At 37.9% G+C, this 27,121-nt stretch overlaps 1 non-coding gene across 1 annotated transcript; it reads right to left on the reverse strand.

Moving 5' to 3' along the window:
- Positions 1-8,383: 8,383 nt before the first annotated feature.
- LOC116112867 lies at positions 8,384-8,490 on the reverse strand. Its single transcript, XR_004125318.1, has one exon. It is a non-coding gene; the product is annotated as a small nucleolar RNA R71 (small nucleolar RNA).
- Positions 8,491-27,121: the final 18,631 nt, after the last annotated feature.

Genomic DNA, 27,121 nt, shown 5'->3' on the forward strand with positions numbered 1-27,121 from the left:
TTCGTTCTTGATAAATCTAAATTCTTTTACGGCTTCATCGAAACGAATGTTCCAGCTCCTTGAAGCTTGCTTGAGTCCATAAATAGATCTCAGCAACTTGTATACCCTATTAGCTTGCCTATCAAGAACGAACGAAACAATCAGGTTGTGTCATACACATCCTCCTCAAGGCTTCTATTCAGGAAAGCTATTTTGACATCCATTTGCCAAATCTCATAGTCATGATATGCAGTAATCGCAAGCATAATCCGGATGGATTTAATCATGGCAACCGACGAAAAGATTTCTTCATAGTCAATACCATGAATTTGTTTGAAACCCTTGGCAACCAATCGTGCCTTGCAAGTATGCACCTTGCCATCCATGTTAGTCTTCTTCTTGAAGACCCATTTACACACTATGGGTTTTACCCCTTTAGGTGGTTCCACCAGAGATCATACTTGGTTCTAGTACATGGAGTCCATCTCAGATTTCATGGCTTCAAGCCATTTAACAGAATTTGGATCCGATATAGCTTCTTCGTAGGTTTTGGGTGTTAGAGTAGATGCCCTAGAGCCAATCAATTATTCTAGAATTGACTCTATGTAGTAATGTTCATTGATCAATAAAAGGCATTTTATACTATATCGCATAAATCATCATTGTACGTATTGATATATGTCCTTAGAATGGTTGAACCATGATGAGGGTATCAAGTATTTCAAATCTTGATAGTGAGAACCCTATGAGCACATATGGTGGCCATTCTAGAAACGTCCGTAGCCCTAGTATTATTCAGAAGTAAGGGCACAGATAATACAGTAAGGCTATCATAGTGTTGAACGACCCTGTCGAAAGGCAATGACTGATCTCACTTGTCAAGGCTGTTTGTTGACAACCTGGTACAACACATGGTGCCTATTGTAGGCAAGTTCACTAGACTGACCCACCAGAGGATTCCATATGGATGGTAACCCCAGTGTCTATGGAACAAATCCTTTAACGAATGGTAGTGCATATAATCCTTAGACTTGAGATCATCAGAGCGCCTTGTGCACCGATTGGTGTAGTTTGACACTAGCCTAACGCAGTTCTATTCAGAGCTGTCAATATGGTGGTGATTGGCTACATCAAGGAGTGTATCAAGACTATGGTGGATAGACAGAGGATTCATTACTCCCGAGTATGAGAGAAGTTATCTCACGGCGCAATTCAGTAAATGGTGCTAGGGGCCAATCTTGGTCTGTGTTTAGTGAGGTGATTAATTGGTGTTAATCGTGATATTACACACTATCGGTAATATGAGGAGCATATGGGTCACGTACATAGAAGATAATTTAATAGCCAGAAAGAAAGAAGGGCATTTTTCATCTTTTTAGGCGAAAGGGTATTTTGGTTATTTCACAGTACAATTAAATTTGCTGAGGTCGTAGCCTTTATTTAATTTGTTAGAAAAATTAAATATGTGAGATTACATTTAAATATGTGTTCGCATATATTTAAATAAATTATCATTATTGTTAAATGTCAATATATATTAAATATATGTATTAATTGATTTTAATTGAGATAATAATAAACAAAATTAAAATATCTAAATGGGAGTGTTTAGAAACAAGGGGTGTTTGGGTCGGAGCCCAAGCCTATTCCATAAGGGAATAGGGCAATTAAACTTGCACTATAAAAGAAAAGGTTTAATTGAGAGAAATAAGGATTTTTCATTATTTCATTTCATTGAAAAGAAAAAGCTACAACCCCTTGAAAACTTTCTCATGCCAGATTTGGGTTTTGGTTTTAAATCAAATACACTTCATTTTCTTCTTTGTTCTTAAGGCTAAAGAGGATCTAGCAAATCCCTCTTTAGTTCCTTACAATTATCTTCGTGTGGACTACATTGGTTCGATCTACACTTGGGTCGGTACCAAAATACGTTCAGAGACAAAGTTGGAGGAGCCTCCAAACGTGCATATGATTTCTTAAACTCTAAACTAATTTTCTGCAGATTCTTGTTTTGATATAAATTGTAAATTTGTGCCCTGATCTTGGCTCTATGGAAAGATCCGTGTTGTTAAATATTTTTTGTTTTCCACTGCGTCAATGGATCATTTGCTAACAGTGGTATCAGAGCCTAGGGGACCAGATTTTACAGTTTTATGTGGATTGTTGATTACATGTATTTGATTGATGATATGTTGTTTTAAAGAATCTATGTAAAATCTGCCTTAAAAGCATGTTTTAAGAAATCGATTAATTGATTAATTTTAATTTGTTGATGATCCGCAAGTTTGGTATATTGGGTTATGGATTTTTGTTGAAATCAGTGTTTATAGTTGATTGCAAAATCCGTTTGGTGTGTTTTTGGTGACTCGTTGAACTGATCCGAAGCTATAGATCAGTGTACGCTCACCGCGGGGATATAACCCATCGCCACGGTGTGAACGTCAAGTTAATCACCGCATGCTACGATGATATAACTTATTGCAGCAGCGAGCGCACTTCTGAGTGCATAGGGGCCAGATTGTAAAGTTTTAAAAGTTTTAGACCAAATTGCAGATCTGTAAATTGTCAGGGGGTAATTAATAATTAACCCACCAATTTCAAAAATTTGATTGTTTTGAAATGTATGCTATGTACTTGTTTGTATATTGCATGGTGCCCGGTACATGAGCCTTAGACCTATGGTGAATGTTTTAAATTTTTTTGGGTATGTATGGTTGTAATTTATTAAATAGGGCTTGCGTGTCGTACCTTTCGCCTTTTCTCAATGTACATTCTGTTCTCATCTCATTCCCCTCGAATGTAAATCGAGGTTTCTAAATTTATTGATGTAAATAATTTTGTATAATTATTCTTATTGTAAATTTAGAATGATGCTTTTGTAATGTACTTAAACACGGAGCAAAGGACGAGGCAACCATACTTGAAGACTCAAGATATTTATTACAGGACCCTTAGGTGACCCACTGATTCCTCTAGGCTCGAGGAAATCTGTTTTAGTTAGGCCATGTACCGGCACGTTTTAATATTTTGTTTAGAATGCATGATAAGGTTGAAGGTTCAATAACATGCCAAACAATGTCATTCTAACAAAGATAATAATCTGGTGAGAAATTAAATAACAAACCCTCAATTAAAGGATATAAGTCACGTAAGCCTTCCATCACCATGGTTTTAATCAAACCACTGTTCGTTGAAACCTTGTTCACCAAATCGAAGGGTACACTTCTACCAGTGGGAGGTTAAAATGCATTAGAGTTTTCCTTAATGGTGATAGGTCGACTTAAAATGACGGTTTTGCTTGTTTGCCAAAGCGAAGGTTGATAACCACGTCATAGGTAGAGTAGAGCAGTACACATATTGTGTGTACGTGGAGGCATGTAGTGTCCACTCTACTGATACTGAGAATCACACTTGAGGACGATGGCATGTAGTGTCCATTGGATTGTGTGATTGGCTTTTTGGCTTTTTCACATTTGAGGTTGATAGTAGGAGCTATTAGCTGGTGTGGATTAAGTTTGTTGGCCTACCTAATCAACTCATTTTGGCTTGTTCGCCAAAGCGAAGGTTTGAAATAGGCCGGATGGGATCTCAGTCCACTAGGAAAGTCAACGGGCTTTCTTGAGTTAATAGTAAGGGCTATTGACTTGAGTAAAATAGTGGGAGCATCGTTCAATAAAAGACCATATTAAATAATAATGAACTTTATAATGACTTTATCTTTTCTGCAATTGTAGATTCACCAAAATGAGCATTATGAACTTGCGATCGATAATCGAGAAAGAAAACAGGTTGGATGGATCCAATTTCTCAAACTAGTATCGTAATCTTCGGATAATACTCAAGTCAGAAAAGAAATTGTATATCCTTGAAAAGCCATACTTGGCTGAGCTTGATCCTGATCCTGATGCCACTCAGGAAGTAAATGATACTTATCAAAAGTTCCTTGATGATGCTGATGGCATTCAATGCTTGATGTTAACATTGATGACACCAGTGCTGCAAAAGCAGCATGAGAATATGGACATTGCTTCCATTATACTACATCTCAAGGAGCTTTTCGAAGGAAATGCTCGACATGAGAGGTACAAGGTATTGAAAGCACTGTTTAGGAGTCATCTGACTGACGGAGCCCAAGTTGGTCCTCATGTGCTCAAGATGATCGAGCACATAGAGAGGTTGGGACTTTGGGATTTGAGTTGGATGCAGAATTACAAATGGATTTGATTCTACAATCCTTGCCGGACTCTTATGCACCATTCATAATGAATTTCAATATGAACACGATGGTGAAAACCCTGTCGAAACTTTTGAACATGCTGAAGACTACAGAGTAGGCCTTGAAGAAGTCCAAGCCTATTTTACTAGTTACTGTCAGTAACAAAAAGGGTAACAGTAAGGGTAAAGCCAAGGCCAAACCCAAGCCCAAGCCCAAGCCCAAGCCCAAGCCCAAGCCCAAGCCCAAGCCGAAGCCGAAGCCCAAAGGACAAGTTGCTCTTGGGCCTGAGAGTGGCATAGGGAAGGGCAAAGTAGTCTGCTTCTTTTGTGGCAAGCCTGGCTGCTAGAGGAAACACTACAAGGCTTTCCTCGCAAGCAAGAAGAAGTTAGATACTATGACTTCAGGTATGTTTATGATTGAGATTAACTTCTGTCCCTCAACATCTTGGGTTATTAACATAGGATATGGTACTCACATTTGTACTAATGTGTAGGGACTAAGGCAGAGTAGAGTGCTCGCCAAGGGAGAGGTGAACCAACGAGTTAGAAATGGAGCACATGTGGCTGCATTAGCTATAGGGACTTACTGTTTATGTTTGCCTATGGGCTTGTTGTTAGAACTACATAACTGTTATCACGTACCTTCTATTTCTAGAAATATTGTTTCAATATCCGTTTTGGATAATATGGGGTATCATTTTGAGATATCTAATGGATTGTTGTCCTTTAGTTTGAATGGTATTCTATTTGGAATTGCAAGGTTATATAATGGATTATATGTTCTTGACTTAAACAATAAATATATTCTCAATGTTGAAACCAAGAAAGCTACACATAGTGATCAAAACCAGACATACCTCTAGCACTGTAGATTGGGTCATGTTAATAAGACCCGCATTGCAAAACTTTAAATGGATGGAGTTTTGGACCCTTTTGACTTTCAGTCATTTGAGGTATATGAGTCATGCCTGTTAGGCAAGATGACCAAGTCTCCTTTCACAAGACAAGGTGAAAGTGCTACTAAGCTGTTAGGCGTCATCCATAGTGATGCATGTGGTCCACTAACAGTTGAAGCCAGAGGTGGATATTCATACTTCATCACATTTACTGATGATTTCAGTAGATATGGTTATGTCTACCTTATGAGACATAAATCTGAAGCCTTTGATAAATTCAAGGAATTCAAGAATGAAGTACATAATATGTTGGGCAAAAGTATTAAAGCTCTTCGGTCGGATCGAGGAGGTGAATACTTAAGCTCAGGGTTTTTAGAGCACCTAAAGGAATGTGGGATAGTATCACAACTCACCCCTCCTTATACACCTTAACACAATGGAGTGTTTGGAAGGAGGAACAAAACCTTACTTGACATGGTTAGGTCCATGATGAGTTTTAGTGATTTACTTGCATCGTTCTGGAGTTATGCCCTAGATACTACGACTCACGTTTTGAACCGTGTGCTGTCAAAGTCTGTAGATAAGACTCCATATGAACTATGGAGTGGGCGAAAGCCCAACTTGTCTTATCTAAGGATTTGGGGTTGCGAAGCTTATGTTAAGAAATTGACTTCGAACAAGTTGGGCCTAAAATCCTGTAAATGTATATTTGTGGGGTATCCAAAGGAGACCAAAGGATACAATTTCTACCACCCAGAAGAGCGCAAAATTTTTGTTGCTCGTTCTGGTGTCTTCCTAGAAAAGGGATTTTTCCTAAGAAGTACTACTGGGAGAAAAGTAGAACTCGATGAAGTTCTAGAACCACAAAATATACTAGACGAAGGATGAGATGATGTGCCACTGAAGGTGGTTGAACATAAAGAGGAGGTTACTCCATAACTTATGGATCAAAGTGAACCATCTCAGGTAGCATATGAGCTACGTAGATTTGGCAGAGTACGCCATGAGCCCGAGAGATATGGTTATCTCGTGACTCAACATGGTGACATACTAGTCTACCAAGACGATGAACCCAGAACCTACGAAGATGCTATATCAGATCCAGATTCTGTTAAATGGCTTGAAGCCATGAAATCTGAGATAGACTCCATGTACCAGAACCAATTATGGTCTCTGGTGGAACCACCTGAAGGGGTAAAACCCATAGGGTGTAAATGGGTCTTCAAGAAAAAGACTGACATGGATGGCAAGGTGCATACTTATAAGGCACAACTGGTTGCCAAAGGTTTCAAACAAATTCATGGTATTAACTATGAAGAAACCTTTTCACCGGTTGCCATGATTAAATCCATCCGAATTATGCTTGTGGTTATTGCATATCATGACTATGAGATTTGGCAAATGGATGTCAAAATAGCTTTCCTGAACAGAGGCCTTGAGGAGGATGTGTATATGACATAACCCGATTGTTTTGTTCATTCTTTATGGGCAAGCTAATAGGTATGCAAGTTGCTGAGATCCTTTTATGGACTCAAGCAAGCTTCAAGGAGCTGGAACATTCGTTTCAATGAAGCCGTAAAAGAATTCAGATTTATCAAGAACGAAGATGAGCCTTGTGTTCACAAGAAAGTGAGTGGGAGCGTAGTGGCATTCCTAGTGTTGTATGTCGATGACATACTTCTGATCGGGAATGATATACCGAACTTGCAGTCGGTAAAGACTTGGTTATCCAAGTGCTTCTCCATGAAGGACTTGGGGGAAGCAGCTTACATCCTTGGTATAAAGATCTATCGTGATAGATTACGTAGGTTGCTTGGCCTAAGTCAGACTGCATATATTAATAAAGTACTGAAAAGATTCAGTATGGAAGAATCCAAGAAGGGATTTCTTTCGATGTCATATGGTGTTTATCTCTCTAAGGAATTGTGTCCTAGAACACAAGATAAGATAGATAGGATGAAAAGGATCCCATATGCATTAGCAATTGGATCCATCATGTATGCCATGCTATGTACTCAGATTGATGTCTCATGTGCTTTAAGCACTTGTAGTAGATATCAATTTGATCTAGGTGAGCTTCACTTGATGGCTGTCAAGAATATTCTTAAGTACCTGAAGAGGACTAAGGATATGTTCTTGGTTTATGGAGGGGAAGATGAGCTCACTGTAAGAGGATACAGTGATGCTAGTTTCCAAATGGACAAATATGATTATTGATCGCAATTAGGGTTTGTATTTTGTCTCAATGGGGGTGTAGTGAGCTGGAAGAGCTCCAAGCGAAGCACTATAGCAGACTCTTCACTGGAGGCTGAGTATATTGCATTGTCAGATGCGGCCAAGGAGATAGTCTAGATTAAGAAGTTCGTTACTGAACTTGGTGTGGTTCCCACGATTGTTGATCCAATAGACATATATTGTGACAACAATGGAGCGATCGCTCAAGCCAGGGAACCACGGTCTCATCAGAAGTCTAAACAATATTCGGTTTCTCCAACTTGAAAACTAAAAGGAAATTTAGTGCTTAGCAACCAATCCTCGTGGGAGCGATACTCACTCATCACTTTATTACTTTGTGCGACTAGTGCACTTGCTATCATTGCATGTTGTAGTTACAACACATCAAGTTTTTTGTGTTGTTGTCGGGGATTGATTTTTGTGTTAACATTGAGTTTTTCTTGTGTTAGCTAGATTGGAGTTATATTTTTGTGTTTCTTTGTTTGTTAGTTTAATTTTTGTTGTTCTTTTCTGTTGGCTTATGATCTCACTTTTTCTCTATTTTTGTGTAGTTTATGCGAAGAGCAAGACGTTGGCCAGTGGTTCCTGTTGATCCAGAGATTGAGGGAACCACTAGAAGACTTAACATAAAGAGAAGAGAATGAGAGGCTACAGTTGAACCAGAGGTCATAGTTATTGAGATGGCAGAAAACAGAACATTAAGGGAATTCTTAGTTCCCACAGTTGAAGGCAGTGGGTCGAGCATAACTAGACTAGCAGTACAAGCGAAAAACTTCGAGATAAAGTTGGCAATCATCCAAATGATCCAGCAGTCAGTACAGTTTAACGGGGATTTGAAGGAAGATCCAAATCTGTACATTGCAAATTTTTTGGAGATTTGTGATACTTTCAAGTCAAATGGAGTGTCAGATGACGTCATCAGATTGAGACTATTCCCGTTTTCATTGAGGGATAAAGCTAAGGGATGGTTAATGGCATTACCATCAGAAACAATCACAATATGGAATGAATTAACATAGAAGTTCCTGACCAAATTCTTTTCTCCAGCAAAATTAGCGAAATTGAGAAATGATATCACATCTTTTCTACAGGAAGAGTCTGAATCATTATATGAGGTGTGGGAAAGATACAAGGAATTACTGAGGAGATGTCCACACCATGGGTTGCCAGTTTGGATGCAAGTCCAAACGTTTTATAACGGATTGATGGTTAATGTGCAAACTATGGTTGATGCAGCATCAGGAGGAGCACTGCAAAATAAGACACCAGAAGAAGCTCATAAGTTGCTTGAACTTTTGGCAAGTAATAACTATCAAAGATCTAATGAAAGGGTGCAACCGAAGAAATCTATGGGTCTTCATGAAGTTGATGCATACACCGCCATTTCAGCCCAACTCATAACACTTCAAAAATAGTTGGGAAGTATGCAGGTAAATTCTATTCAAGCTCCTCAACTAATTTGTGAATTTTGTGTAGGTGGTCATGTGAGCAGTGAATGCCAAGTGGGGAACACGTTTGCTTCAGCGTTTTCATTGTCAGAACAGGTTAACTACTTGGCAGGAAATCAAAGGCAACCGAACAATCTATACTCCAACACATATAATCCTGGCTGGAGGAATCATCCGAACCTATCTTGGGGCAATCAGAATCAACAGAATCAGCAGAACAATCAATGGAACCAAAGAGCAATGCCAAACAACCAAGCAGGGGTGAACAATCAACAAGGAGAGCAAAAAGTGACAAAACTGGAGGATATGTTTGGAAAATTTATGCAAAAGACCACAAGTTTCATGAATGAGACGAGGATGAATTTCAGAAATCAAGGGGCATCCATTCGGAACTTGGAGGTACAAGTGGGGCAATAGGCTGAAAAGCTAAATGAGAGACCATAGGGTTCCCTGCCAAGCAACACAGTGACTAACCCACGTAAGCAAGCAAATGCAATAACTCTAAGGAGTGTGATAGTTTTGGAAGAAGTGGAACAATCAGGGAAAGAAGAAAGTCCATCAAAGGAAAAGGAAGATTCTGATAAGGAAGTTGATGAAGAGATAGTTATTGAAAAGAAACCAACCAGTTCTAGGGAAGATGAACAAAAGCGGGGAGAGAGGCAAAGACAAAAGAAAGAGAAATTGCCATTTCCCGAGATACCACCAGAGTTGGCACATCACACCCCTCATGTGCCTTTTCCTCAGAGACTCAAGAAAAAGAATCAAGATAAGCAGTTTTCCAAATTCATTGAAATATTTAAAAAACTGCATATTAACATTCCTTTTGCAGATGCATTGCAACAGATGCCGAGGTATGCAAAATTTCTCAAGGAGATTTTATCAAACAAAAGGAAGTTAGAAGATGAGGAAACAATGATGCTCACGGAGGAGTGTAGCACAATTCTACAGAAGAAGCTACCCCCGAAACTCAAAGATCTAGAGAGTTTTACTATTCCTTATATTATAGGAGATATTACTTTTGATAGAGTTTTGTGTGATTTAGGTGCGAGCATCAATCTAATGCCTTTTTCTGTTTTCAAGAGATTGGGAATTGGTGAAGTAAAGCCAACGACCATGTCGTTGCAGCTTGCAGATAGATCCATCAAACATCCGAGGGGTATAGTCGAAAATGTGTTAGTGAAGGTGGACAAGATTATTTTTCCGGCTGATTTTGTTGTATTGGACATGGAAGAGGATAAGGAAATGCCTCTCATTTTGGGAAGACCATTTCTGGCCACCGGAAGAGCTCTATTGATGTGCAAGAAGGAAAGTTACTATTAAGAGTTCAACATGAAACAGTAACGTTCAATGTTTTTGAGGCTATGAAGTTTCCATCAGAATCAGATTCTTGCTTTAGTGTTGACGTGGTGGATAAACTAGTAGCAGAGGCTATTGAAGAGAACACTCTGCAACTACCTTTAGAAGCGTGTATTGCCCAATAAAAAACAATAGAGGTAGATGAACCGACAAAGAATGAATGTGCTAGATTATTGGAAGCACTTCAGCCAATGGTTGAGAGCCAAAATCTAGAATTTAAGGAATTTAATTTTGAGAAAGAGAAAGAAAAGGAAAGAAAGGAAGAACCTCCGAGACTTGAACTAAAGCCTTTACCTTCCCACCTTAAATATGTGTATCTTGGTGAATCCAAAACCTTCCCAGTAATCATCAATTCAAGGTTGAGCAAACTAGAAGAAGAGTGGTTGATTCGGGTGTTGAAAGAACATAGATCATCAATTGGATGGACTATTTCAGATATTAGAGGCATCTCTCCATCTTTTTGCATGCATAAGATACCTATGAAACATGATATCAAGCCTAGGGTGCAATCACAACGGAGATTGAATCCTTCGATGAAGGAAGTGGTGAGAAAGGAGGTGGTGAAACTTCTAGATGCGGGCATAATTTATCCTATTTTAGACAATCCATGGGTGAGCCGATGCAAGTAGTTCTAAAGAAAGGAGGTATCACAGTGATAAAGAATGAGAGCAACGAATTGATACCAACTAGGATGGTCACGGGTTGGAGAGTGTGCATTGACTACCGGAAATTAAATGAAACGATAGGGAAGGATCATTTTCCACTTCCTTTCATCGATCAAATGTTGGAGAGATTGGTAGGGCATGCTTACTACTGTTTCTTGGATGGTTTTTCAGGATACAATCAAATCGCCATTGCTCCTGAAGATCAAGAGAAGACAACTTTCACTTGTCCCTACGGCACCTTTGCTTACAGAAGGAGCCTTTCTGATTATGCAATGCACTGGCCACATTTCAGAGATGCATGATGTCTATATTTGGTGACATGGTGGAGCGGTTTATAGAAGTCTTCATAGATGACTTCTCTGTTTTTGGTTCATCTTTTGACAATTGCTTATCTAATCTCTCATTTGTTTTGCAGCGATGTTAGGAGACGAACTTAGTGCTCAATTGGGAGAAGTGCCACTTCATGGTATAGGAAGGAATTGTGCTCAGTCATAGAATTTCAAAGGATGGCATCGAAGTGGATCGAGCAAAAATAGAAGTGATAGAGAAGCTGTCACCACCATCTAATGTTAAGGCGGTTCGAAGTTTCTTGGGGCATGCGGGGTTTTATAGATGATTTATCAAGGATTTTTCTAAAATCTCTAAACCTCTCTGCAATTTATTGATTAAAGATGTTGCTTTTGATTTTGATGATGAATGCATGCATGCCTTTCAAACTCTAAAAAAATTATTAGTGTCTGCACCTACTATTGCAGTTCCCGATTGGGGACTACCATTTGAATTGATGTGTGATGTTAGTGATTTTGCACTAGGAGTAGTGTTAGGACAAAGAAAGAACAAAGTGTTGCATGTAATTCAGTATGCTAGCAAGATACTCACAGATGCACAGTTGAATTACACCACCACTGGAAAAAAGTTGTTAGCTGTGGTTTTTGCATTTGACAAATTTCGTTCATATTTGCTAGGTGCTAAGGTGATAGTCTACACGGATCATTTGGCACTCAAGCACCTATTGGCAAAGCAAGAAGCGAAACCTTGGCTGATAAGATGGATCCTACTACTACAAGAGTTTGAGTTGGAAATCCAAGATAAAAAAGAGTCAGAAAATGTGGTGGCGGATCACTTGTCAAGGATTGAACGACCAAGTCAGTGAAGAGAAGAAGAACCCCAAATCAAAGAAACTTTCCCGGATGAGAAATTGATAAGAGTGGAAGAAGCATCGTGGTATGCAGATTTTGCAAACTACTTGTCATCGAGAGTGCTCCCAAATGGAATGACCTTTCAACAAAAGAGGAAGTTTTTCTCTGACTTGAAGTATTACTTCTAGGAAGAATCATTTCTGTACAAACATTGTGCTAATAAGATTATACATAGATGTATACCAGAAGAGGAGATGGAGAGTATTCTACGACATTGCCATGAGAGAGAAGTGGGTGGTCATTTTGGAGGAACTAGGACAGTGGCCAAGGTCCTTCAATCGGGATTTTATTGGCCAACCTTATTCAAGGATGCCTTTCGGATGGTTCAGGAATGTGACCAATGTCAACGGAGTGGAAATATTTCGAAGAAAGATGAGATGCCATTGAACAATATCCTAGTTGTTGAGATGTTCGATGTGTGGGGAATTGATTTCATGGGTCCTTTCCCAAACTCTTATGGGAACATGTACATTTTGGTAGCGGTGGATTACATATCGAAGTGGGTGGAAGCAGTTGCATTGCCATCCAATGATGCTAAGGTGGTGGTTAATTTTGTGAGAAAGAACATTTTCTCAAGATTTGGGGTACCACGGGCAATCATCAGTGATGGAGAATCGCATTTTTGCAATAGGCAATTAGATGCGCTATTCAAAAAGTATGGAGTGAAACATAGAGTTGCGACACCATACCATCCACAGACTAGCGGGCAAGTGGAACTATCAAACAGAGAACTTAAGGGAATTCTAGAGAAGATAGTTAATGCATCTAGGAAGGATTGGTCACAGAAATTAGACGATGCATTATAGGCCTACCGCACTGCATTTAAGACTTCAATTGGTATGTCTCCATTTAGGATGGTCTACGGGAAGGCATGTCACTTGCCGATAGAACTAGAGCATAAGGCATACTGGGCAGTCAAACAGCTAAACATGGACTTACGAGCTACTGGAGAGGAAAGGATGCTGACTTTGAATGAACTCGATGAGTTCCGTCACGAAGCATATGAGAATGCTTGGATTTACAAAGAAAAGACAAAAAGGTGGCATGACAAGCATATCTGGAAGAAGAACTTTGAAGTGGGTCAGAAAGTATTGTTGTATAATTCTAGACTAAGGCTTTTCCCTGGAAAACTTAAGTCTAGATGGTCCGAACCCTTCATAGTTACAAGAGTTTACCCGTTCGGAGCGGTAGAGGTGTCACATGAAGAAAATGGCACATTTAAGGTCAATGGATAGAGGTTGAAGCCATACATTGATAGGGTGATGAGTTGCAAGTCATTCCCCATCCAACTTGACATCCCGATTTGAGGACTTGAGAAAGTTGAGCTTCCGACTATAAACAAGCGCTTCTTGGGAGGCAACCCAAGTGTTTTCATTTGTTTGATATTTTTTTGTTGTTTGAATCTGTTTAGTTTTCTTATGATTTAGAACGCTTTTGATTTTGTGTGTTTTTGGATGTTTCAGGTGAATTTTCGAACGACGGCAAAAAAGGGAAAATTTTCTAGTTTTCACCGCGGCGAAGAACATTTTGCATAAAACAGAAGTTGAAATGTCCCAAACTTTGCCACGGCGAAAATTGTTCTTCGCCGAGGCGCCATTCTCTCTGGAATTTTTTGCCATGGCGACACAAGTTTCTTCACTGCGGCAGAAAGGGTTGAGCGAATTTTAACTAAGGAAAGTTCGCTGCAGTGCTGTATGCTTTGGAAAATTTCACCGTAGCGAAGAAACGACTGGGTTGATTTTTCACCTAAATGATCGCGATTCTTCATTTTCGCGAAACGCTTTAAACACATCCGAGAGCCAACTTTTTCCATCTTCAATCCAGAGCTTCTCCAGTGATTTCCCATCACTTTTCCTCACTCTTTAACCTTCACAAACACCAAAACAACTCCTTTTAGCAAAGATCTCTGCGAAAAATTGAAGAAATTTATGGGTTCAAGAATTTGGGGATTTTGTGATCTAGGCAGACTTTGGCTAAATTGGTGATGAATACATCTTAGGTTTGGTAAGATTTTGTGTTCTCCAAACTTTTAATTGCTCAATTTCAAGTTTTAGCATTTCAAATATGAGATTTTGATTGTTTGAGTGAGTTGTGGATTTTTGGTGTTGTTGTGCTTTGATTTTGATTGAAGAAGTGTGGATTTTGAATTGTGTGGTGTTGAGGAGTTTGGGTTTACAATTTTCAGAGTGTTTTGTGAAGTTTAGAAGAATCGTAGTTTGGGGGTCTAGGTGTAATTTTTTGAAACTTTGGTGTTTTTACAGGAGTGATTGTGGTTAATAGTAGGGTGCTTAGCATTGAATTATCGAGTTAGATTTGTAATTTGGGAAAATGCCACTCAAATACTATCTAAGGGGAAAGCAAAAGGGAAAAAGGTGGACAACCGATTTGTGAATGACAAGGCTCAGCAACGATATGAAGGGGCAATCCAAAGGAAAGATAAGGGATTTGTTGCTGAGCATGGATTGACCTCGAGTAATGTTGTTGAGTGGAGTCGAGGGAGACGTTGGAATTTGTTTACTGCACATGCAGCCGTAGAGCCGATAGTGAGAGAGTTTTATACCAACCTCCCTGATTGTGATCTTGGTCATGTGTTGTGAGGGGTACCAATGTGCCATTTGATGCAAAGGTCATCAATGACTTTTATAACCTGCCTCAAATTGACCGTGATGAGTATGAGGAATTTAGGAAGACACAGTTTGAGGATGATGTGATACTTAAGGACATAGCAAAACCAGATACCCCTTGGGAGATTTTGAAGAAGGGAAAGAAGAGCATTAAGGGAACTAATTTGATACTGATGGCTAGGTTGTGGCAATACTTTGTGTGTGCAAGGATGATGCCAGAGATGCACTATAGGGTGCGTTTGGTTCGGGGTGAAATAAGATAAATCCTGTAATCTTTGTTTAATTTTCAAGATTCTCTCGTTTGGTTGTCAAGTAATATAATATTACAGTAATATTTTATTGCAAATAGTGGTTACTATTGGTAATATTGGGGGTAATCAGATTACCTTCCCAGGGGGTGTTAATGTTAGATTACCGAGGTAATCATAATTTTTTCCCTATTTTGGCCTTAATATTTTATCATTCCGGACACATTTGCCCTCATATGTCTACCAAATAACAATTACCCCAGACCCCCTACATTTGAGAACTTAGCAAAAACACCCCCGCCACAAAAAAGTTTAAAAGTTAACAAAATACCCCCAATCATCCAAGACCACCGCCAACCGCTAGCCACCACCGCTAGCCACCGGCGAAAGTCATCATATCGGCACAAGACCGACAGGATCTTGCAGGTCGTGTGCCGATAAGGACATTTTCGACCATGGATTTGTGATCCATGGCCAGAAACGACCAGATCTGGCCGTTTCACGGCCAAAGATGTGGCCGTGAAACGCCATAGATCTGGCCGTGAAGTGGCCATATTAACGGCCAGATCTAGCCGTGAAACGACCATATTCACGGCCAGATCTAGCCGGATTAGGCCTGATCGGCGTATGACCAGCCAGATCCGACTGGTCGTGCGCCATTACAACGGCTTTCGGTGGTGGCAGTGGTTGCTGGCGGTAGTTTGGGGTGAGTGGGGTGACTTTGCTACAAATTAAAGTTGTATATGGTTGGGGTGTTTTGGTAAAGTTTCAAATATAGAGGGGTTAAAAGAAATAATTTAAAAAATAATAGAATAAAATAATAATAAAAATAATATTATATTATTATTTTAAAATGAGGGCAATTTAGTAATCTACATAACATACCCACTCATTTATCCTCCCAACCAAACATATTGTTATAACATACCCATCAATTTATTCCAACCAACCAAACACATTCTCTAAAGATTCCCTAGTAATCTATCTTTCTAGTAATACAACATTCCTCAAGAATATAACATTCCCTGAACCAAACGTTACCATAGTACAATGACTTATGAGAAAGCATTGTTGCTTTATTCCATTGCCATAGGAAAGAGAATGGATGTGCGAAACATTATCCTGACTAATATCAAGCATGCAGCCAAACCAGGGCGAGGGAGCTTCCCTTTCCCACATCTCATTACAGAGCTGTGCACTCAAGCGGGAGTCGAGAAGATAGATGATGAGCCACTTATCTATGTTGCCCCAATTCTCGACACCGCCTACTATCACAAGCATCTTGAGCGTCCAGCTAATGAAGGACCCAAATCCGGCATGAAAAGACGAAGAACCACAGCAGCTGCCACGTCATCCAGTTCAACATCCACAATGAAGGAAATGCTGCAGAAGATGATGGGTAAAATGAAACGGATGGAACGATGTCAAGGTTGGCTAGCAGAGCAAACCCGAATGATATATAATTTGCAACAGAGCTACTGCACTAAGTTCAACATTGATACGTCGGAATTCCAATGGGAAGACTGGGATTCAAAGGAATGGATAGGCTCCGACTCAGAAGATGATGACACCGATGGAGAGGAGGAGGCCAAAGAATGAACCAGCACACCTGTTTTATAGTTTATTTTTCTTTGTTTTAGTTGTCATTGTATTTTATTTTGAACATTGAACTAATTTTCTTTTGGTTTGGATTTTTTAATTTTGTTTGAACTTTTTAGTATTGTAAGGGCGAGATTAGGATTGTAATATTTTCATATTAGTCAGTGAATTTTTCTAACATAGTGGACACCACAGCATTTCAATTGTTTTACAGATTATGGTGATAAGAAAGCCAATGAACGGGTGTGCATACTGTTGAGCGGAACTTCGACTTCATGGATTAATCAGGGAACTATCTCGTACTTTTGTAAATTCTATTTTTCTATTCCTAAATTGTGCATAATGTGACATTGGGGACAATGTCATCTTTAGTATGGGGGTAGGAAAAATGTGAACAATTTTTTTTTATTGTATTTAGTTGTTTTCATGTTTTGTCATGTATGCCAATGATGAATTACATAAGTCTATGATGAGAATATGATTGTTGGGATGTTATTGTTGAAAAATGTTAAGCATTGCTTCAAGTTTATGTTGGTTGACTGAATTTAGCTTAAGGTTTGTTGAGTGGTTCAACCACCATTTTCATTATTTCGGCATGCTTAGAAACATTTTATGTGATTAGGTAAAGTCTTGATAATGTTGGTGGACTCTAGAACCTAGTTGAGAAGTACATAAGGCGAAATTTTAGGAATAGACATTATTGAGGAAGTGATTTAGGCAATTTTTTGGAACGTTTGAGCCTTTCCAGCCGACCATAGATTTTATCCCTAGGTACCCATTTGAGCCTTATGAAATCATCGTTGTCATATCTTTCTTGTGCAACCAATATTGCCCAACCTTTCGCCCTAAACATGTCCGCAACCTTTAAGAGAACTCTAAACCTAATGCAAACACAAAGAGCTTGGAGAATTGTGTGAATAAACTAAAAGATTAGTTTGGGGGTTGTGAGAAGGGCAAGAAGAATAAGAGGGGTAGTCAACCTCAAATTGATTATTGTTGTGTTTATTGAAATTTTTTTTTTTTTGAGAATTGCAATTCAAAAGCAAAATTAAGAAGTGCACATGTTTGAGGGTTTTAAATGGTTGACATCTTGAGTGGTAGTTGAGAAAGAAAGTGGAAGTTGATTTAAGTCGTAGTGTTTGCTTAAAGGAAACTGAGTTCTCTTGCTTAGTTATCCTTTCCTTTTCTTGGAAGCCCACTAACAAAGCCTAATGTTACAAGCCTGTAAAGACCTTTTGATCTTTAGTGATGTCTAATCCTCATTAGTGGAGAGTAGTTCGATACTTAGGCTTATAAAGTCTGCCACCATTTGATAAACTTTTCATTTCTGCATAAAATAATCTGGGAAGTCGGAATGTGGACTGAAGTGGGGATCACCTACTCGAGGAACCAATAGAGAAAGATAGTCGATGCAACTTATAACTTCTTGGAGTGTTGAACATTTTCTAGTAATAATTTTTCAACAATTATTGAGATTTGTATAAATTCTAGGCAATTATTGTGTTGAGTTTGAGTCCAATTTTTGTCTTATCATTTTTCAGTTTTGTTGTTTTGTTGTTTTGTGTTTTTGGTTGTTTGTTGTTTTTCTTTCTCTGTGTTTTGTACCTAATGCTCGGGGACGAGCATGTCTTTAGGTTGGGGGTATTTGATAATCCGAGAATTATACTATTTTATTTATGCTTTTTGGTTGGATTTTAGATACTTCTTAGTTCGTTTATGCCTGAATTGCTACTTAATTCTATATATTTTATGTTTCAGGCGGAAACGTGCATTTTTAGCAAATAATGAGCGAATTGGAGTTTTTGGACTTAGAAGTAAGTGGATCTCAGAATTGGGGAAAGTTCCGAAGCAGAGTGAAGCACTATAAAGTTTGCTTCCATGAGAAAGCATCGAAGATCGAAGATTCAAGGAGAAAACAAGCAGAGGGCAATTCTTAATTTTAGAACCTTTTAGGAAGGTTTGCCACGGCGAAGTTTATTCTTCGCCACGGCGAAAGCAGCTAAGCACGAGAGTCCAGTTTAGTTCATTGCCGTGGCAAAATTCTTTCTTTGCCGTAGCGAAGTCTGCGAAATTTTGGTTTCCCCAAAACACATAGTTTTATTTTAGGAAAGTTTTAGGTTTTTTGGGGCGAGCTATATAAGAAAAACCTTGCCATTTAGAGAGGGTTCGTCTGGTTTTCGTCTGGATTAGAGTAGTTTTTACATTTGGGAGAAGATTTGAGCTTTAATCTTGTGGATTCTTCAACTAGGGGAGATCTCTACTCTTTTCTTTGTATTTCAATATGTTGATTTCTGGGTTTATAGTTTATCTTGCTGTTTGTATTAATTTAGTTATAAACTAACCCATTTTGGGTTAGGGTTTTGATGTAATTCGGATTTCTATGGATTAATCAATTGATGATTGTTGCTTTTATATTCTATTGCGTAGATTGTATGATTATTCTGATTTTTATTGATTTTACTTGTTGAACATGATGCGATTGAGAAATGAATCATGTTGAGCTTCTTGGATAATTATCATTGTTATTTTGAATGCTAGAGATAGATTTGAGAAACAATGAAATCAATCTAGGATTCCATTAGGTTAATGAACTTGGATTTGGTAATCTTCAATTTGTTGGGTGCGGAAGATTAATAGGGAAAAGTAGGAATTCATAGCCTGAAAATGTATGTTTTACAACTTAGGGAATTCGGTTTACAATCTGTGCATGTGAATGTAAGAGTAGCATAATCCACATAATTATTCCATAGAGTCCGAATGAAGTCAAACCCTAACCGTTTGTTTTGATTGATATTAAACTTGTGTTAAACATTGCTTTCATAATTTAGTTTTTTTTACATTTAGTAATTTTGCTTTCAGTTTAGTTTTATATCCTCCCATAAATCCAAACAATATTCGGTTTCTCCAACTTGAAAACTAAAAGGAAATTTAGTGCTTAGCAACAAATCCTCGTGGGAGTGAACTCACACATCACTTTATTACTTTGTGCGACTAGTGCACTTGCTATCATTGCATGTTGTAGTTACAACGCATCAATGATTCCATCTCATTAGAGAGATAGTTGAGAGGAAAGATGTGCAAATCAGTAAAGTGCACTAACGACAATCTCGTAGATCCACTGACAAACCTCTGTCATAGCAGAAGCATGAAAGGCACTTGAGATCATTTGGTATTAAATACATGAATGATTGGCTATAGTGCAAGTGGGAGATTGTTAGAGTAGATGCCCTAGAGCCAATCAATTATTAAATACATGAATGATTGACTCTTTGTAATAATGTTCATTGATCAATAAAAGGCATTTTATACTATATCGCGTAAATCATCATTGTATGTATTGATATATGTCCTTAGAATGGTAGAACCGTGACGAGGGTATCAAGTGTTTTCAAATCTTGATAGTGAGAACCTACGAGCACTATGGTGGCCATTCTAGAAACGTCCGTACCCAGTATTATTCTGAAGTAAGGGCACAGATAATACGGTAAGGCTATCATAGTGTTGAACGACCCTGTCGAAAGGCAGTGACTGATCTTACTTGTCAAGGTTGTTTGGTGACAACCTGGTGCAACACATGGGTGCTTGCTGTAGGCAAGTTCATTGGAGACCCACCAGAGGATTCCATATGATGGTAACCCAGTGTCTATGGAACAATCCTCTAACGAATAGTGGTGCATGTGATCTTAGACTTGAGTCACTGGAGCGCCTGTGCATCGATTGGTGTAGTTTGACACTAGCCTAATGCGCGTTCTATTCAGAGCTATACATACAGTGGTGATTGGCTGCCTTAAGGAGTGTATCAAGACTATGGTGGATAGATAGAGGATTCATCACCGGTGTAACGCCCACATGGAGGTACGTAATTTAATTTATGCTTTTAAAATTTAGTTGATTTTTGCTAAAGTTATTTTGAGAAAATGTAAAGAAAATGCTTTAAACTTACATTAAGGGTAAAATGGTCTTTTCACTCAAAATTAGTTGAAATTGTGGGAAGTAAAAAGAGCTAGAATTTATGGAGAATGAATAAAATGAGGGATTATGGTAATTGACTAAGGGACATAGATATATTTTAGAGAACTGCAAGGGCAAAATGGGAATACATGCTATATTAATTGATATAGGCTTTATTTGCAGAAACCCTAACCAATCCAGCCCTTGTTACACCACTCTACCCCATTTTTCTCTCAATTTTTTCACTAAACTTCAAAGGAAAATCATAGGATTTGGTCTAGATTTTGGAGATTTTCAATCTTCAAGCATCCTAAGGTTAAATTCTAGCAAAAGGAGTATGATTAACTTTAAAGTTTTAAATTCTTATGGTTTTTTTTTATTGATTGGTCTAAGAGGAAGAGATTTAGAGCAAAAGGGAAGTAATCTCACATATTTAAGGTAAGTAAACCTAATTTGAGCAAAACTTGTGTTGAATGAATTTTTGCATGTTATATGTGATGGTATGAGAGAATTATGGGCCGTTTTTGATGTTTATTGAGTATTAATTCAGCCATGAGAAGTAGTGTATGGTTATGTGATGATTTGGTGAAGTTGTGGAAGATTTTGTGTTGAAATTTTTGAAGTGTAGAGAATTGTGAAATGGACAGGTTTGATGCTATAATAGTGAGTTTTTGGCTCACAATTTGGGTGAATTAGAGAGTTGTGAAGTGTAGCCAACAAGGTAGGCATGTGCATATGAAGTGGTGATGAAAATCAAAAGAGAATTGCATGCATGAGTTGGCAAACCCTAATGAGGAAAGGGTTAGAGAAAGGAAAGACTTGAAGTTTGAATGTATATTATGATCTTTTAACCAGTTTTCACCGGAGAGAATGGGTAGGAAAGGTTAGGGAGAGGTGGAGGTAAATAGGTATGAAAAAGCCTTAAAGTAGGCATGTTACCAAGGTTGCCCTGTCAAATCCGTGACCTTTGAGTGATTTTGGGCATCTACATCGAACTGAGTTGAGTCCTAAACATAAAAGTTATAGCCCTTCTCTAAGCTTTAAAATGAGACCAAGATCATAGCAATCAATGTATAACTCGAGATATAGCCTTCTTGAAATTGACGTGTGCAGAATGACATATCAAGAGGGCTTTCACTTATTAGTTTATTGTAGTCTAATATCTATAATTATTCCAACTATGAAATGATGCTTAAAGGGTTGTGAAGCATGTTTGAATGAGTGGTCTTTGTGATTATTAAGATGTATGAACAATATGTTTGATGTAATGAATGACCATAGAGGCTATGTTCATATATGGAAAGTGTATGTTTTTTTTAAAGAATGCAAGAGTAGAATTTCCATAGCTTGGAAATTCATGTTGAAATGTGATAGATCTTTTTTGTTCTCTTTCTATATTATACTATGATATAAGGTTTTTGCAATAGGGAACCGTGAGTGATAGAGATGCCCACATACACGCCACCACGAGCGAGCGAATCAATGATAACATATTTTACACTATGATTTTGCATTGAATTTGATAGGATTTGGTACTTTTCATACAATTTGGGCTATAATTGCTACCTATTCTATTAATTTGTCTTTGCAGTCCTAAATGGTGATTTTTAGCACAAATGACAGTTTTGAGCATAAATTGGTAACTTGAGCGGAAACTCGAAATGACCTGAATTTAAGCTTTGGAAAGCTAAGAACAAGAGCTACAACTTCATGTTTTGGGTTTTTCCTAATTTGACTGGACAAGGGTGAAAACTTGGCTGAAGTTGTAAAAAGTACGCTGGGAACGAAGAAAAACGTCTTTGGACGTGCTTCAGTATTTTAAAACTTGAGCTGTAGACCTCGGATTGTGCTGATTATTGACGACCGGAAAGATAATTGAAAGGGCTACAATCATATGTTTAGCAATTTTCAGATTAAGAATCATCATGTTCATATTTGGCCCGAAAGTCTTCGCTGCGGCAAAGACAAAGCTTCGCCGCGGCGACTGCGTCAGATTTAAAATAAAACGACGCGTTTTGGCTTGCTAGGGCTTGATCCTTAAGTGAGAGGGTATAAATTAGAGCAAAAAGGAAGAAGAAGAGTCTTGGTTCGTCATTTCGGAGGCAGCTCATGGAAGGGAAGATTATTGAAGATTTGAGCTTCAAATTAGAGAAGATTTCTCCATCTTTTGCTTGTTTTTCAATGATGAATCTTGATTTAGTTTGTTTCTGTTATTTTATTTCGTTTTTGACTATGAACTGAGTTGTTAGCTAGGGTTGATGTAATCTTGATACAATGATTCAAATTTTATGAATTGATTTACTTTGAGTTTTAATTTCAGATTGAGTGTTTATCTCTTTGCTTAATGATTTTTGGATGCTTGATCACCATTCAAATGTGTGTTGTTCACAATGAGACTGGAAAGTGATTTGTGATTGTGCCTCTGGGACAAATACCATAGATAAAGCAAAAACTAGAGATAGGTTTAGCGATCTACGAAATCAGATAGAATTTATAAAGCTTAAACACTTTGAACTATATCTTCATTTTGTTGGGTGCGGAAGGTTATAGGGATAAGTAGGGAAATGTAGCCTGAGAAGGTATGTTTTACAACTTAGGGAATTCGATTTCAATCAAGGAATTAGAACTCGGGTAAAGATTCTATGATTTGGGTTAGCGTATCTAGGTGAAATCAACAACCTAGCATTATTTTTTAGCATTGTTTAATTAGTTAAGTTGTTGGATTTTGCTTAATTTCATATTCATCATTTATATTTTTGTTAATTTGTATTTAGTTGTTAATTTTTACATCAATCCAATTTATTGTTTCTTCAATTAGGACTTAAACTAGGGAAATCGATACTTAGTAACACTATCTTCGTGGGAACGATACTCTACTCATCATTATATTACTTGTGCGATTAGTATACTTGCTACATATTGCATGTTGTAGGAAACACGCATCAATCAGCAGCGAGATATAGTATTTGTACAGTCCGTGAGTAGTGTATGTGGATGAGGACTGTACCCAGTAGAGTATACCTACGTGCACGCCACCACAAGTGAGTAGCCACATCAGAGAGATACAGTATTTGTACAGTCTGTGAGTAGTGCATGTAGATGAGGACTATACCCACTCACATGGCCAGAGTTCCAAATCCATGCATCAACCTGGTCCAATTGGCAAACTAGAAAGAAGAAATAAAAGAAAGAGAATCAGAAAAGAAAAGAAAGAGATTACAACATAAGAGAAACAGAAACAGAAAAGAATGAAGAGTATAATCAAAGAATAAAGTGAGAAAAGACAAATCAGAATATGAGTAACGGAGGAAACACAGTAGTGTAGTTTGGTTTACTTACTGAGCAATTAGTGCTCACTCCGTTAATTTACTGTAGGTACTAGATGATTTGCAATCGGGTGGGACGTCAAGAAGTGGTGGAGTTTGGCGATACTGTTCAAGATTACCTTATGTTACTAAAGTATATCAATGTTATGTGTATATATATATTTATGAACTAAAAATTAGAATTTTTGGATTTACATTATGTATATATGTTTGTATAAGTTATCTAGTAAATTTTATCTTATATTTCTACAGAATTACTGGCTATATAGTATATTACACCCAAGTACGGGAGAAGTTATCTCACGGCGCAATTTAGTAAATGGCAATGACACTAAAACTGTGGCCACAGTGGGATTGAGTTGTTGCTTTATCCAGTTTATAATACAGGTAATTGGTCTAGTAACTAAATACATAATATCGAGAGTAACTGAGGTTAACACTATTTCGATGCCATAGTCTCGTCGAGATAACGGATGATGAAAGGATCGGATTGCACGGTAACCATATCGTTGATAGGTAGCTGCTTCGTTGAATCTGAATCTATCAGGTGGCCATGATGTCTTGCTAGGGGCCAATCTTGGTTTGTATGGAGTGAGATGATTAATTGGTATTAATCGCAATACTACACACTGTCGGTATAATAAGGAGCCTCCGGGTCACACACATTGAAGATAATTTAAGAACCAGTTTATAAGAATGGCGTTTTCGTCTTTTTAGACAAAAGGGTATTTTGGTAATTTCACAGTGCAGTTAAATTTGCTGAGGTCGTACCCTTTATTTAATTTGTTAATTAAAATTAAATAAGAAATTATATTTAAATATGTGTCCGCATATATTTAAATGAATTATTGTTATTGTTAAATGTTAATATATGAAATATATATATTAATTGAATTTAATTGAAAATAACAATAATAATTATTAAAATATCTAAAGAGGGTTGTTTGGATACAAGGGGTGTTTGGGTTGGAGCCCAAGCCTATTCCATGATGGAATAGGGCAAAGTGTGCACTATATAAGTGCAACACTTTGTGAATTATTTAATTAATTCATTTCAATCATTAAAAGAAAAATTCCAGCCCCTTTCTTTTCTCTCCCATGCCAAAATGTTTTTGCTTGAAACAAAGTTTGATTGATTTCTTTTGGTTCTTAAAGACTAAAGAGGATCTATCAAATCATTCTTTAGTTCGTTAGAGTTATCTTCGTGTGGACTACATTGGTTTGATCCTACACTTGGGTCGGTAGCGAAATTTGTTCAGAGACAAACTTGGAGGAGCCTCCAAACGTGCGTATGATTTCTTAAACTTTAAATTGATTTTTCTACAGATTCTATTATTATATATAAACTGTAATTTTTGTGCCCTGATCTTGGTTCTAAGGAATGATCTATCATGTAAATTTATTTTGTTTTTCGCTGCCTTAGATGATCGTTTCCTAACAATGCATCACCATTCGTTGGAGGATTTGTTTCATAGACACTAGGGTAACCATCAATGTGGAATCCTCCGGTGGGCCGATTTGATGAACTTGCCTATAGCAAGCATCCATGTGTTGCACCAGGTTGTCACCAAAAAACCTAGACAAGTGAGATCTGTCACTGCCTCTCGACAGGGTTGTCCAACACTATATAGCCTTACCGTATTATTTGTGCCTTAGGTCAGGATAATACTGGGGCTATGGACATTTCTAGAATGGCCACCATATGTGCTCACAGGGTTCTCACTATCGAGATTTCAAACACTCAATGCCCTCGTCACGGTTCTACCATCCAAAGGACATATACCATTTTCTTATGCGAATATAATCAGATCATATCGTATAGATAAATAAATGCCTTTTATTGATAATAAAACATGATTACACATAGTCAATTTACACAATTGGATTAGCTCTAAGGTACCTACTTTAACAACAAGTATATGTTAATATTGTTTCGTCCACTAATTCCCCACCTAAGATAGAGCTCAAACCATTACCACTTACATTGAAGTATGCGTATTTGGGAGGTAGTCAAACCCTTCCAATGATTATAGCATCAGATCTCACTTTAGAGAAAGAGGAGAAACTACTTAGAGTGTTTAGTGAGTATAAAACAACCAAAAGATGGACCATAGCTAATATTAAGGGAATTAGCCCTACTATGTGCATGCATAGGATTTTATTAGAGGAGGAAGCAAAAACTTCTAGGGAAAGTCAAAGGCGATTAAATTCGAATTTGAAGGAAGTGATTAGAGCTGAAATTTTGAAACTCCTTGATGCAGGGATAATTTATCCAATTTTTGATAGTAAGTGGGTGGGTCCAGTCTATATGGTACCTAAGAAGTCAGACATTACAGTGGTCAAAATTTTTGACAATGAGTTAGTACCAACTAGGATGACAACGGATTGGAGAGTTTGTATTGATTATAGGAAGTTGAATTCTACAATGAAGAAAGATCATTTTCCTCTTCCTTTTATTGATCAAATGCTTGAGCAATTGGCTGGTCATACTTACTATTGTTTTCTTGATGCCAAAAATGAAATGAACACTATATGGCCAGTGCCATAGCCCAACTGTGAATGGGCCCAAGCTTTGATACACCTACAAATCAACCCATTACATAGCATGTGCCATTTATTGGGTTGAATCATTCTTTGTTCAAAGGCCATTCCACGGACTGGGCCTTAACTCACAAAGGCTTCGACCCATTAGTCTGGTATTCTATCCATGGATCAGACTTCCACTCATATCCTATTTCATCCAAGGATTCTATTTTTATCCTAATCCATAGAAAGGTTTTATCTACATCTTAATTCATCCAAGATCCTAAATCTTACATGAATTAGGACTCCTACTTCTACTAAGGCAAGTAAATCAAGACTTTCCTGTTTACTCAAACTTCGCCATTATGAACTCAGAGTTCTACTAGGACTCAAGCCCCTTGAGTTGCCTATATAAATAGAGGTCTGCCCTCTCATTATTCATTCAACTCCAATATCACCTACTTGTTCCCAAAGTTCTTGCTCTCAAGAACCATAACAACCTTCGTCGTAGACCTAGTCTCCGATGAGATTTCGGTAACCCTTCTTCCCTTAACCCTCACTAAATTGCCCTTCAAGCCTTGATGACTTGAGCATCGGAGTGCCTACGACAAACAACATACCGGTGTCCTCCGTGAGCTTCACGTTTACTTCTTTGTGTGTACAGATCTAGAAGATCGTTAGTGGCCTCAACCTCACAGGATTTGTCCCCTCTGTAATCATAGATTTTTACCATCTATATGTATATATAGATATGTGCTAGAATATTTTAGCAGCTCTTCCTCTTAGAGATTTTTTTAATATAAAGAGTAAAAAATACTTGTCAAGAAACTTCAAAGAACTATCATTTCTTTTTGGAG

This window comes from Pistacia vera, unplaced genomic scaffold, assembly GCF_008641045.1.
Source record: "Pistacia vera cultivar Batoury unplaced genomic scaffold, PisVer_v2 Contig1207, whole genome shotgun sequence".
Lineage (NCBI taxonomy): Eukaryota > Viridiplantae > Streptophyta > Magnoliopsida > Sapindales > Anacardiaceae > Pistacia > Pistacia vera.